The following is a 14,094-nucleotide window of genomic DNA, read 5'->3' on the forward strand; positions in this document are numbered from 1 at the left end:
TATCACAGTATGCCAATAGAGAAGACAAGTTTAATGATAAACCAGACTGACCAGCAGATGGTGATGTTAAATATGGACATATTCCTTTTAGGACTAAATTTGATGCATTTTAACCAAAAATAAAAAGTGCACTGAGTTCAAAATTAAAAGTGCATTCAGTCACTTATTCAAGCATTAAACACACTGAGGTTTTTGTCCTCAGTATCTGAAGTAATCGGTGTCATACCTGAGTTGTGCCATGATATGAATAGAAACTTTTGGCTCTTCTTTGATGCTTAAAATATCTGGTGTTTATTAGTATTACCACCACTTACTGTTGGGAATGCTGTAGTGAATGGAAGGTGTTCCACTCCATAAAAAATAAAGTACAGGATTTGTTTCTTAACATTATTTTTTTTACCCAGGCAACAACTTTTAGGTTGCGACCCACCAGTTGGAATCACTGGTCTAGAACTTCTCTCCTGAAAAGTGTAGCAGCTATTTTACTACAACACTCATGAGAAATATAGCTTAATCCAGAATATATTGCATTTCTGGAAAAAAAAAAAAAAAAAATCTTAAAACAGCTATGACTATGTTATATATTGTTCTGACTTGTATAGTAAGATTATACCATAAACACCTTTTTGATTTTAATGACATAATGTGAATATATGTCACTAAAAATCTTGTGAAAGAAACTTTGTACATGTTTATGGCTTTTATTGTTTTAACCCCTTAAACACTTAGTCTAAAATGGTCCACCTGGACTTTTTTCCTTATTTTGACTATAAAAAGGTTAGAAAATATGCTGTGAGTGAGTCTGTTTGCCCATTTTTCTAGAGCACTTTTTTTCAGATCTTTCAAAATCTAGCTGTCATTTACAATTTACTGCATGTTTTAATATTGCAGTTTCTTCTCCAGCTTCTGGTACAGGCGTGATTAAAATTACTGAAATGATCCAATAAAGCCTGTAAAGCACAACATCTCAGGTTTCAGGAATGGTTGGAATTTTTCCAGTTGCACAAACAGTAAAAGACTTACAGCCAAACTGCATATGCGCAGGGTGTGTCAGCGATGACGCGTCAGGTTTTAAAGAGTTAAGGCAATAACAGAAGTAATAGAATTGAACTGCAACTGAACTTGAAGGGTTGCAACAGGGGATGAGATTTACTGTAGCAGGTATAAGCCTATGGAAAGTAGTAGTTTTAGTAGAAGTTTCCAGAAAGAGTTTTGGAATGGGCATTACAAGCTCTACAACCGATCTGCATTTGCAAATATATATAATTCAGGTGATATTGCATTTGGTATGTAAAAAAATATTTTTTTCATAAATATATTTATTGTTGTTTTCATTGTTTTATAAGAACAGGCAACAACACCCACACATCAAAACATTCTCTACCATTCCCCACTCCCCACCCACACGATAGCACCCACTCCCTGTGCAACACAGACACAAGTTAATTGTCCAGATCTTACAAAAGTCTTAGATCTTTCCTTTAGCCAGGGACATTAACTTTTCTAGTACCAGGTTAGAAAACATTTCTTTAATCCATTGATTCGCTCTGGGTCCTTGAAAATCTTTCCATTTCAAAGAATTTACTAATTTGGCTTGTAATAAACAAACATTTTACAGTTTTGTTTTTCTTCCGATTACTTCAAACTGCTCAGGGAAGATGTGTAAATACAGAATTTTGGATCCAAGGTATGTAACCAATTACTCCATTTGTGTACCAGTCTACATACAAATACCAAGAAAATTCAACAAATGAAAAACAGTTTCAAAACCTGAATAAATGTTAGTATTTTACCCCTTGTTTTTTTTTTTTTTTTTTTTTACTTCAGCCTCACAGACATCTTTCCTTTCACCTGTCTAAATGTCTAAAAATATTTTCCCCAGTCTATTGCTTTGAAGCCTGACATGCATGGATCAAGTTGCATTAACAGCCTAAACCACAAACCTGTGTGGGCTGCAGCAGAAAAGACTCTACCATGACTCCCACATGAAATTGCAGATTTATTGTCTTTGCCAAAACTGATTTCCGAAGTCAGGACTCATCTTATAAAAGAAAATCCCCGGCATGTAGAATGGGACGCATTGAAAGTTCAAGAGCAAAACACAAAACAGCAAACCATCCATCCAAAGACAGACAGATGCAGCAACGATGACACTACCAGCTGAGGGAGTTTTTTTATTCACTCTCTCTGTGGCAAATAAGTCCAAGAACTGTGCTGTTTATGTCACAGTACATGATTGCAGCTAATTAAATCCTTTAAACTTTCAAACATTAAGTTATCTCTTGCTGACAGTCGGTGCCGCCAATTTTGCCAAGAGCAGACCAGGAAATCCACTATATAACCAGGAGTGCAGAGGATGCACAGAATTAATTTAAAGTAGATTAAACAGCTGAAAAGAAAGCAGTGATGATTGAAGGAGTTATATCAGGTCTGAGTTTTTGGATCAGTTCCTGCATTTTTAAACGTCAGCTAGAGTAACATTTATAACTTTTACTATAGATGTGACAGTTAGACCTCCTTAAGCTGGACAAATCAATATTCTCTATATCACAGGTGTCAAACATGCGGCCCGGGGGCCAAATCTGGCCCGCCAAAGGTTCCATTCCGGCCCGCAGGATGAAAGTGCAAAAATTAACCTGAACAGTCCAGGTTGTCAAAATCATTTTGGTTCAGGTTCCACAGACAGACCAATGTGATCTCCAGTAAAAATAACAGCACAATAACCCATAAATAATGACAACTACAAATTTTCTTTGTGAAAAATTTAAGTGGAAAAAAATAACATTGCACTGTTAAAATATTTACATTTACAAAACTATTTTTTCACAATAAAATGCAAATAAATACATAAACAAAAACAAAGATGAACAACCCGAAATGTGCAATTTTTAACAATATTCTGCCTGTTACTAAATGTTTTGGGCATTTACAGATCCACTGTGATCTGTAGTTGTGTTAATAATAACAGATGTAATATTTTAGAAATTGTCCAAATTTTAGTTCCAAACTCCTAAAATTTTAACAATATTCTGCCTGTTACTAAATGTTTATGTAACATTGTCTGTAATGCACATGTATAAATAATAAGTCGAGGCATAATATTGTTAAAATTGCACTAATTTTTCAAATACATTTCTGTTTTTTTCAGGTTATTCACATCTTTTGGAAAATGTAAATATTTTCATAATTGGGGTTTTTTTGTACTAAAACAAAAAGAAAAACTTGGATTTGTCATTATTTATAGGTTAAGTCATTACTTTACTGGTCTGGCCCGCTTGAGATCAAATTGGGCTAAATATGGCCCCTGAACCAAAATGAGTTTGACACCCCTACTCTATATAAATCAAAAGATCCCATTACTATAGGTAATTTTAAAGCAGTTGTAAGAAAAAAAAAAAGCAGAAAAAGTCTAGTCTCTTTGAAACTCAGTAAACTCATTAACCCATAAAGACCCAACCAGCTACCATTGACCAAAAGCATCTACTGATACAAACTGTTTAATACCTGTTCATCCACGAAATCTATCAATACATGTAAATAATTGGTGTAAAATACAGTTTGTCATCTTTTCATGGTCATCAGATATGACCCATTTGGACGTTCAGAGGCTCCGTAGTGAACATGGAAACACCATCATCTTCTACAACATTGATTCACCAGTAAAACCCATGGAGGTGGATCAATGATAGTGGATAGAAACACTTGGTTTATGTTCAGTTAATGAAAAAATATGCTGAAAAAGTCATATTTTCTTCAGTTTTCTCTGATTCTAATATAATAACCCTCAACTTCAATCTGAGTTTTTATAAACATTTACAAGATCAGTAAATTAAAAATAGAAAATACATGGTTTTCACTGAAAAAAAGCAAAATACAGAGATACTATTATAATAAATGCTGATAAATCATCTGGGCTGTCATAAAACTAGCACTGGGTCTTTAGGGGTTGAACACCTCAGTGGAGCCTTCACTTAACCAGGCATCTTGCAATTCTTATGTTCGTCTAATCATACTCATAATAAATGTGAAAATGTTTTCAAAAATGTATCAAGTTGTCTTTAAGTAAAACCAGTGACCAAAAGCATCTACTGATACAAACTGTTTAATACCTGTTCATTCACGAAATCTGTCAATACATGTAAGTAATTGGTGTAAAATACAGTTTGTCATCTTTTCATGGTCATCAGATATGATCCATGTGGACGTTCAGATGCTCCATAGTTACCATAGAAACACTCTCATCTTCTACAACATTTCACCAGTAAAACCCATGGAGATGGATCAATGACAGTGGATGGAGACACTTGGTTTATGTTCAGTTAATGATTTATTTTGATGAAAAAGTCACTTTTTCTTCAGCTTTCTCTTTTTTTCTGATTTATAATAACCATCAACTTTACTCCAAGCTTGTATGAACATCTACACCAGTGGTTCTCAAATGGAGGTACAGCTACCCCTGGGGGTACGTGAAGGCACTCCAGGGAGTACGTGAGGTTTTAAAATATATTTAAAAAGTAGCATCCATGCAAAAATCCTTTAAAAATAAAGAGCTTGATCACAGCAGTTGCCTCCATACTACCACAACACGTGTTGGAGACAACCAAAACATAATGGCCACATGCTGATCAGGATCTTCTTCTGGATCCGAGAACTTACAGAAAATTTAACATGGGCTCTTATGGGGAAAAAATTTCAATCATCTTTTTCTCCGAAACTCCAGTTCTGATTGACTTCAAACTTGGTATACAGCTTCTATATGATGATGTCAACACAAGGTATTGAAATTATTTTGATTCGGATCTGATTCTGGATTTGGTGCGACTTTGACAAATTTTCCCATTATAAGAGATAGGAAGTGGATTGATCCAATAAATCAGTATCAATGATATCAAGTTGGAATTTGAATTTTTTACAGATCTGATTGGAATATGACCAAAACATGGGCTATTTCTGTAATATAATAAATACACATAACTAGGTGATAATAAATGGCATCTGGATACATTTCCCAAAGCTTTTAATTTGGCCGGTAAGCTACAGGGCCATTGGTCCTATTTTTGTATTTACGCTGCTTTCGCCAGGTATGCTATGTTCTGTTTTAATAATGTAATGTATTGTCTCCTCTATTGTTTCTGATCTCTGTGGGAGAGGGGCATGCTTTATGAAACTCACTGACCTGAGGTTTTTATATTTATGCTGCTTTCGTCAGGAGCTGAAAAGATTAAAAGGAGACTGCCTCCAAAAGTTGTACATGTACGAGTCTCTTCCTTAAACACAATGCTCACGACATAGAGTCCAACACCACCAGTTACACATGTCCACTTGTGTTTATTTCTCTATATCCATTCTGCTGCAGTGCGATGTCCCCAAGTCCTTAAAACACATCCAGTTGTCATTCTACTGCTTTCCATGTGATTAAAAAGAGCAAAGGAGGTGCTAAAAGTAAAATTACAATTCTTAAACAAAAAAAAACACAAAAAAAAAACAATAATATATTTTGGCACTAACTGATGTTTGTGTGTTAGCTATCTAATATGAGTTCCCACTGCATCTGCCAAACTGGAACTATAAGGACTCCGCTATTACAGAATAAGACTTTTATGAGGTGTTTTACATCTTTAGACTTCGTGTTTCATTCGTTGGCCCTGCATCTGCACCGTCCACCTTAGGGGAAGGTAAATAAAGTAATAATTTATGTCAACACCAACCCCTGTAAACGGTAAAGCAATGCACTGCTGTAAACAGACATGGAGCTTAAACAGTATTTTAGATGAAGACTGTGATCTAAAACACTGAATATGGAAAAAGAATCACTGTGTTTCAGTTAAAGTAATGAATTCAGCCCCTTCTGAAGCCTCAGTTCTGTCTCAGTGAAGAAACACAAACACACAAACTTCATTATCTTCATTTAATGGCCCTGATTATTCTTAAGAAGACAGCAAATGATTCCTAACTTTTATTTCACTATCATGTTTCTCTAGTACTGCATCTCACTATTTCATTTATGCCATTTCTTTTTGACAAATAAAAAAAAAAACTGGTTCAGGAAAAAAAAAAAAAAAAGTCTGTGACACCTGATAAAATAAAACCAGGTCTGGACCTCACCTTTACACACTTCTTCTTACCTCTCCAGTTACATATTTATCACAGCCCTCAGCATCAGTCGCAGCCTGAAGCGCTGTTTAGTCTTGCGAGACTTGCCCACAAGACTTGTTCAGTGACAGCAGCAGAGATGACAGATGCCCTTGAGAAACAGTTTAGAAAGGAGGAATCAATCTGCTGGTATAAACTAAATTACTGGTCACAGATTATTGATCAAGTATCTAACTCTTTTTCTTTTTTTTAAGTTATAGGGCCTGTTTTATCAATGCAAAGATGTGAGAAACTGTGAGTTCAGTTCATCCAAAGTTGTGCCTGTGTGTGTTTTGTGTCTTCACTCACATTCTATTAGCTTTAGTGTCATTGCATCAATCTGATCTGTGAACCTTAGCATTCATACTGTGCATCTGCTTCTTTGACAATAAACCTCATTTTGCTCTGTGAAAACATATATTACTCGGCTAAAATTTACTTAGGGGGTCAAATGAGTGGCCACTTCTGTCAAAAAAAAAAAAAAAGTTGTAAGAAATGCATAGAACTGTGTTGAAATAATGCTAATACATTTGTGCACAGACTACTGATATTATTTGACAGTGGAAGCTCTATTTTCAGAAATATTGGATTTTGAATAGCACGTGTATGTGAAAACTTTTGCTGGTGGACGGACGTGACATTACCCATGATGATCTGGTCAGTACCAGTACTTTATTAGTAATAAACTTATATACTTACTATTGCTAATTCTCCTCTTATTCATAAATGTTACTATTGTGGATCTAAAACAATAACAGCTGACACAAAAACACAAAATGTGGCAGTGGACGGATGTGACATGGTTGTTACAGATCCCATCATACTGATGCTCGGCAGCCATGTCACCGTTTCCACAAATGATCCCTGTGCAAAAACTAGTATCAGAATTATTTATTGTATAGTTTATCATCATACTAAAGAGTAAATAACAATACAGAATTGTTATTTCTTTATAAAAATGCTTATTATTAGAAAACTGTTGATTTAAAAAGTGACGTGTGACATTCTCAATGTATGTATTGGCGTAACATAAGCAGGATGGATCAGCACCATACTCCATATTGCAACCTGTAAAAATAAAACATGTGATATGTAGGATAGAATCTTGTAAGAAAAACTGGGGAATCTAAAAGAATAGAATTTTTTTTTTCAGGTAAATTCAGTTCAAATATAACTTGGCCATTTGTGACATGAAAATATAGCATTAATTGTGATGAAATTGGACATTTTTGAGCTGAAAACATAGTTCACATGACCATCAACATGTTGCAACAGAACTGAAATCCTGTAAATTTGCAGAACTTGCATTTACCAACACAAAGTTCCTTTGGGGATTCACTTATATTGATTTCTTATGCACAAAGACATAAATAAGACCTCTAAGCAAATTTTAGCCGATATTTTTATGTCTTCTACAAAGTCCTATGAGTTATTGCTCCTTGAATAGAATTGATCAATCAGATCAAAGTGGGCTTTTAGGGAGGGGGGAGGGTCCTGCTTTTACAGGTGATAAATATAAATATGCAAATATAAACAGCACACTACTGGACTTTAAAATAGTACATGTCACATACTGTATCATCTGTTCTAAAAACAAAGCTTCAGATTCTTCATCTTTAGAAATGCTTGTATAGGGAACCAGATCTGGTCATAATAGACATTTTGATGAACCGCCTTATGTCTGTACGTGAGTGTGAAATCTTCCATAGAGAAAAAAGGCAGTCATTTTATTGTCTCCGTGCTCAAGCCGTAGACTGACTTTTGTTGTGAGAGAGAGAGAGAGAGCGTAGGAGACAGATTGAACGTCTGTTGAGTTTTCTTTTCTCCTCCTGGCTCTTGGTTGTTCTCCAGCCGTGTGTTGGCAGGAGGATGTGGCAGGAACCATTAGGATGAGAAATGACAGTGAAGTCTGGGCCAACCTTCAGGGCTCGCACAGAGGAGAGTCTTAACAACCGCATGCACTCAAACGCCACACACACACTGATACGCACACATTCAGAGTATATGCATATGCACATTTCATATGAAACGCCCAACCTCAGAGTGGGTCCGTGCACTACAACACCTCCACAAACCCCCACTGTACCTATGACAAGCCAATTCAGCCTTGTACAGTTAAGAGTAAAGGTTGACCTTTATGCGCCTGGGCTTCTATCTGCAGTGCCCAAGTGATCCGAAGAGAGCCGAGCCGTGCAGACAAAAGAAGAGGAGCACTTAGGATAACAACCACAGCAGACTTCTCACATCACAGCTGTTTCACCGCTGTGATGAATTATTTCCAGGCTGTGGTGATTCACCATAAAGCAGACAATGAATCCACCCTGACAGCCCATTTCAAGTCTGTGTACTGTACAGGCTTTACACTGGCAACTGGAGCTACAGTGCTCATTGTGGAGATGGAAAGCATCATTGCAAATCAGTGTTTAAAATTTCACATGGTTGCTTTAACCCATAAAGTCCAATTTTTACTTGTCCATCACTTTCCAAATTAATTTTTTCTCTCTATTTAACCATCATTTATTATAATATTATCCTCTGTATTTTGCATTTCATCAACAAAAATCAGGTATTTTCCTATATTTAATTCACTGGTCATGTAGATGCTCATGAATCTCAGATTAAAGTTAATTATCATAATATAAATAGAGAAAAATGAAGAAAATGTGACTTTTTCAACAAAACTGAACATAATAAGAGTTTCCATCCACTGTCATTGATCCAACTCCATTGGTTTTACTGGTGAACCAATAGGCACTTTTCCGTTGACCCTCAAATTGCACAAATATAAGTTGCGCATAAAAATTGACCTAATGGAAAAACGACAATTTCGCCAAAAATCTTGTTTTTCAATTGAAAGTTTTTGCGCTGTAAGAGGTGGTTTTTCGGGCGGAATACAAATGGTATATCATGCAAAACTAAACTGGAAAGACCTTTTTCCACAACTAGAGTCACGTGAATAAAAAAATGGATGTTGACGGATGTTACAACAAGCGACGAAAAAGAGTTTTAAAAGTAACATGGTGCGGTATGTGTGGACACACCAGGAAACCGAATAATTTTTAATTTAGGGATAGACAGGTAATATGTATATATAATAATGAATATATCTGTAAATCAACACAATATTTACGTTTGTCGTTATGTTTATGGCATGGCTTTTTGTGTCATCTTGCGATAATAAATAAATCATTGCATTTGTGATTTAATGGAAAAACCAACATTATGCACTTTTGTTTTTTCGACATTTAGTAAATATCAGTAAAGTTTTGCGCAGATGTCCAATGGAAAAGCCACTAATGTTGTAGAAGATGACGGTGTTTCCACATTCGCAACAGAGCCTCTGAACGTCCAAATGGGTCATATCTGATGACCATCAAAAGATGACAAACTGCATTTTACACTAATTATTTACATGTATTGATTGGTTTAATGGATCAGAAGTTATTAAACATTTTATAATGGTAGATGATTTTGGTCGCTAAGGGTCTTTATGGGTTAAAAAGAATCATTTGGAATCTGCGAGTCAGGGTAAAAGTTAACTCCACATTATATCCTGTATGTAAAAAAACAACACGTACGCATCCAGAAATACCACATTAGTGCTCAGTATTTATGGGAATATGCATGTGTGGATGTCACAGATGAGCTGGGATCATGTTATATTCCCCGAAATCTACATTCGGTTCCAGACGACTTGGCATAACCTCATGAAATGGATGATGGAATTTTTTATATGAGCTGCTCACACAGACACCAGCTGAGTTAATATATACGGAATTTGCTATGGCTTTGATATGCACCGCTGCTAAACTGGTGCACATATCCATCATTTTCTGTTCCTGTAGATACTGCAGTCATGTTAGCAGGCAGCAGATGTATCCTTTCAAAACCATGTCATGCAGTAAAGGGTTAGAGAGTACATTTACTCAGGTACTTCAAAACTAATCTGACGTACTTATATTTCACTTAAGTATTTACATTTCATGCAGTTTTTTTACTTTTATTGAGGTAATTCTGGTACTTTTTACATTTGGCTGACAGCATAATTTAAAGGAGGCACAATTAATAGCATACATTTTTAGAACATAATACAATAACAAAAGTGAAACGTATGAAATTAAATACTGATTTTTTTTTTCAACATTGAATGAAGAAACACAAAGGTCAAAGAGAGGTCTTAGAGGAATTATCTTGATTTTGCCTTTTTTTTCACAATTTTCAGACGGCAAAATCTTCATTAATCAAATAAATGTTATATATTGTGCAGCTCTACTGCATACTGTATATGATGTGTGACTTCCTCTAATAGTATATGGTGCAGTGTGTTGTAGGTATGTTGAATTTTAAGTTGTTTTTTTTGTTTGTTGTCCTATATCCAGTGAGTTTTATGTTTTACTGAAGCTCTTCACCATGTTTGCAGAAGTTTACATTTTATTTTTAAATATGAATCTGCATGAAATAGACAAATGAGAGACCTAGGATTATTTTTATGATGACTTCCAAATGAATTTTCCCCCATATCTAAGTGTTTTTTCACTATTTATTTTGTTGAGCCTCTCCATTTTTCAGTTAAAGGAAGTTATTTTCCTATATTTAACTTGATGATTATGTAGATGTTCATTAAAGCTCATAGTAAATGCAAAGGTTATTACCAAAAAATAGAGAAAACTTAAGAAAAAATGACTTTTTCAGCAAAATTTTGTTCATTCGTTCATTTCATTTATTTTGTTCATGGGTGTTGCATTTCATCAGCAAACATTCAATAATTATCCAGTAAACAAATGTGTACACACCCATGCTCGAAAGGAGCAGGATGAAGAAAATCTTATATTTCCTGCCCCCTTCTAAATAGTAATAACCTTAATGGTTAGCCATACACAACTAGCTATAAAATGTATAAAATATATCATTAACTGAACATAAAAAAGCATCTTCAACCACTGTCATTTGTCAAACTACACATTTTATTGGTGAATAAATGTTGCAGAACATGACTGTTTTTCCATGTTCATTACAGAACCTCTGACCTGCTGGTCATAAAAGCCGATAAACTGCATTTTACTCTTACATGTATTGATAGAGTTAATTGTTGAAAGGTAATTTTTTCTTTTTTTTTTTTTTTTTTTACATTTTAGATAAATAGATGCTTTGGGCACCAGCAGCTGTTTAAGTATTTTAGGGTAAATGATAAAATGCTACCTCATTTCACTCTAACACACTGCAAACATATCAGTTGCCTCATAGCATAATTGTCAAAGTCATATTTTTGGGTAAATTATGATATCTCCATAAAATGAAGCAGCAGTGTTAAAACAGTTAAGTTACGCAGATATCACAATTTGCCAAAAATATGACTTAGGCAATTATGCTATGAGGCTAATGATATGCTAGTTTTTTGTTACAAATCGTCATTAGTATGGAAATAAGGGCATATAAATCATGCCATAGTGGTTTTAATTAATTACCCTTGTAGTTGCTTGTCTTGTCCAAAGTGCATGGACATTTTTGACCATTTAGACCAATTTAATGTAAGTAAAGGGGGAAATGTGGCTCATATTCAAGTATACCAGGTGGCTATAATTCACCTGAATTTTGGGGAGGGAAAAGTGTGTAAAATATATTTTAAAATGCTGCAAAATTAAGAAAAATACAGAAAAAATATATTAAATAATTTCTATTTACTTTCGGTGATTTCTGATTCACAGTACATCAGCTGTTGACCTGTATGCTGAAGTGTAACGCAGGTTTCAAGATTTCTAACTGAAAACTGCCAATAATACATTTGTGTGGCCATCCCGTGAACGATGCGAGGAGATAGTGGCAGGTTTCCATGGGAACTACAGGATTCCAACGGTTGGAAATTCCAGTGTTGCTAGGCATTGTTTGTTTAAAAAATAGTCGTGTTAACACTAACAAACACAAACAACCCAGAAACAGATTTAGTGTTTGTTAAGCTTCTGCTTTCGGTATACCATCATTAGCCCACAAATCGCATAAAAAGCTGCGTTAACCCTTTCATGCATACTGGTCACTACAGTAGACAGCTGTTCAACAGTGTTTTCCTGTATATTCATGGATTTTGTGGTTTTAGTTCCATATCAACCAACAAAGTGGATGCTTATGCATCATCCCATACACTGTAATTCATATTGATACTGTAACTTTCCTGTTCTAGATAAAGCTGATCTGCTTTCATGTTTGAGTGTAAAAAAAAAAAAGGTAATTGTTATTAGATTGTAATTAACAGTTTTTGTTGGGTTTTTTTTTTTCATTTTTTGTAGACAAAAAGTAGTTTTTTGCGTATTATCTCCATGAAGTGAGTAATAACTAGTATTACAGTATGATAAAATGCGGGAAAATATCAGATTAGCAGCATTAATTTTTTTTATTTCATAGTTTTCTCACAGTATGTCAGTAAATACATCTTTCTTTGCATCTAAAATTAGTCCAGCTGAGTGGACATTTTTGTAACTCCATGAAAAATAGGTTCATAAAAAAAATTCAATCACATTATTTGTTTGTTTTTCATGTCTAAAGAGGAATAAAAAACACTCAGGAAAAAAAATCTTGATTAAGGTTCTTATAATTCATGCATGAAAGGGTTAAAGTTGCAAGTTAGCCCAGAAACGAGCCCCTGACATGCTGGCTGACACCTGCATCTGAACAGAAGCCTTTGGCCAGTGTCACCTGGAGGTGCAAATTCACAAGTTCATCACATAAGTTTTCCAAAGTCCAATCCACAGAGTTGGTACAATTATTGATCAATGAGGCCAAAAAAGCACTGCAGCTCTGAGAAAAGGATCTGAACCGCTGATGTGATCTTGCCTGTGAGACTGTGGCGTGCATGATGTTTGGCTTTCACTCCAATCACCAAGACTCACTCAACCCAACATCACGAGTGGGCCTGAACCCCAGGCAGGGGCGGGTTCTGCTCTGTCAGCCGTGATCGTGTAATGGCGTCTCCGAGGAATCTCTGAGGGCCACAGGTGCAGACCGAGGAGAGGGTCTCCTGGAGTTCACCCCCTACACATAGCGCTGTTGTCTCAGGGATTTGGGGATGTAGGATCAGAGAGGCCCTGGCAGCTCTGGATGAGGAACAGGACCAATGTGTGATGGAGCCCATTTCGGTCCGGTAGCTCTGTGTCCACGTTGTTCAGGTGGAGTCACACATGAGTTCACTGAGAGTTAAAGGCAAACACAACACGGTGCCACCACCTCTACAAGCTGTTTTCATTATTTCACTTGTGCATTTTATACATGAATTCAATTACTTTGTCAGTTCATAGAACTATATTTTAACCCATAAAAACCCAGTGCTACTTTTATGTCAGTTCCCAAATGAATTTTTCTCCCTATTTAATACGTGATTTATCACCATGTTTTGTAATATTATCCTCTGTATTTAAAATTTTCAATGTAAATCATGTATTTTTCCTTATATTTAATTAGCTGATCATGTAGATCAGGGGTGTCAGACTCATTTTAATTCAGGGGCCACATTCAGACTAAAATGATCTGAAGTGGGCCTCACCAGTAAAATAATATAAATAATAGGATAAGAATGGATAAATAATATCAACTCCAAACTTTTCTCTATATTTTTGAGTGAAAAAAGCACAATTCCATAATGAAAATGTTGACATCAATGAACTGTACTTGAACATAACATGAATAAATATGAACAACCTGAAAATTCTTTAGAAAAAAAGTGCAATGTTAACAATATTGCGCCTAAGTTGATCATTTATACATGTGCATCACAACTTAAAGATTTAGTAACAGGCAAAATGTTGTTAAAATTCCACATACTTCTCTTAAGACATCTCAGATTGTTCATATTTGTTCAGGTTATTCATATTTTTTGTAAAAGGATAGTCTGTAAATGTAACTTTTTTTCTAATTTTACTTTTTTTTATAAGTAAGTAAGTAAGTAAATTTTATTTATAGAGCACTTTTCACAGA

Source organism: Sphaeramia orbicularis, chromosome 21, assembly GCF_902148855.1.
Source record: "Sphaeramia orbicularis chromosome 21, fSphaOr1.1, whole genome shotgun sequence".
Taxonomy (NCBI): domain Eukaryota; kingdom Metazoa; phylum Chordata; class Actinopteri; order Kurtiformes; family Apogonidae; genus Sphaeramia; species Sphaeramia orbicularis.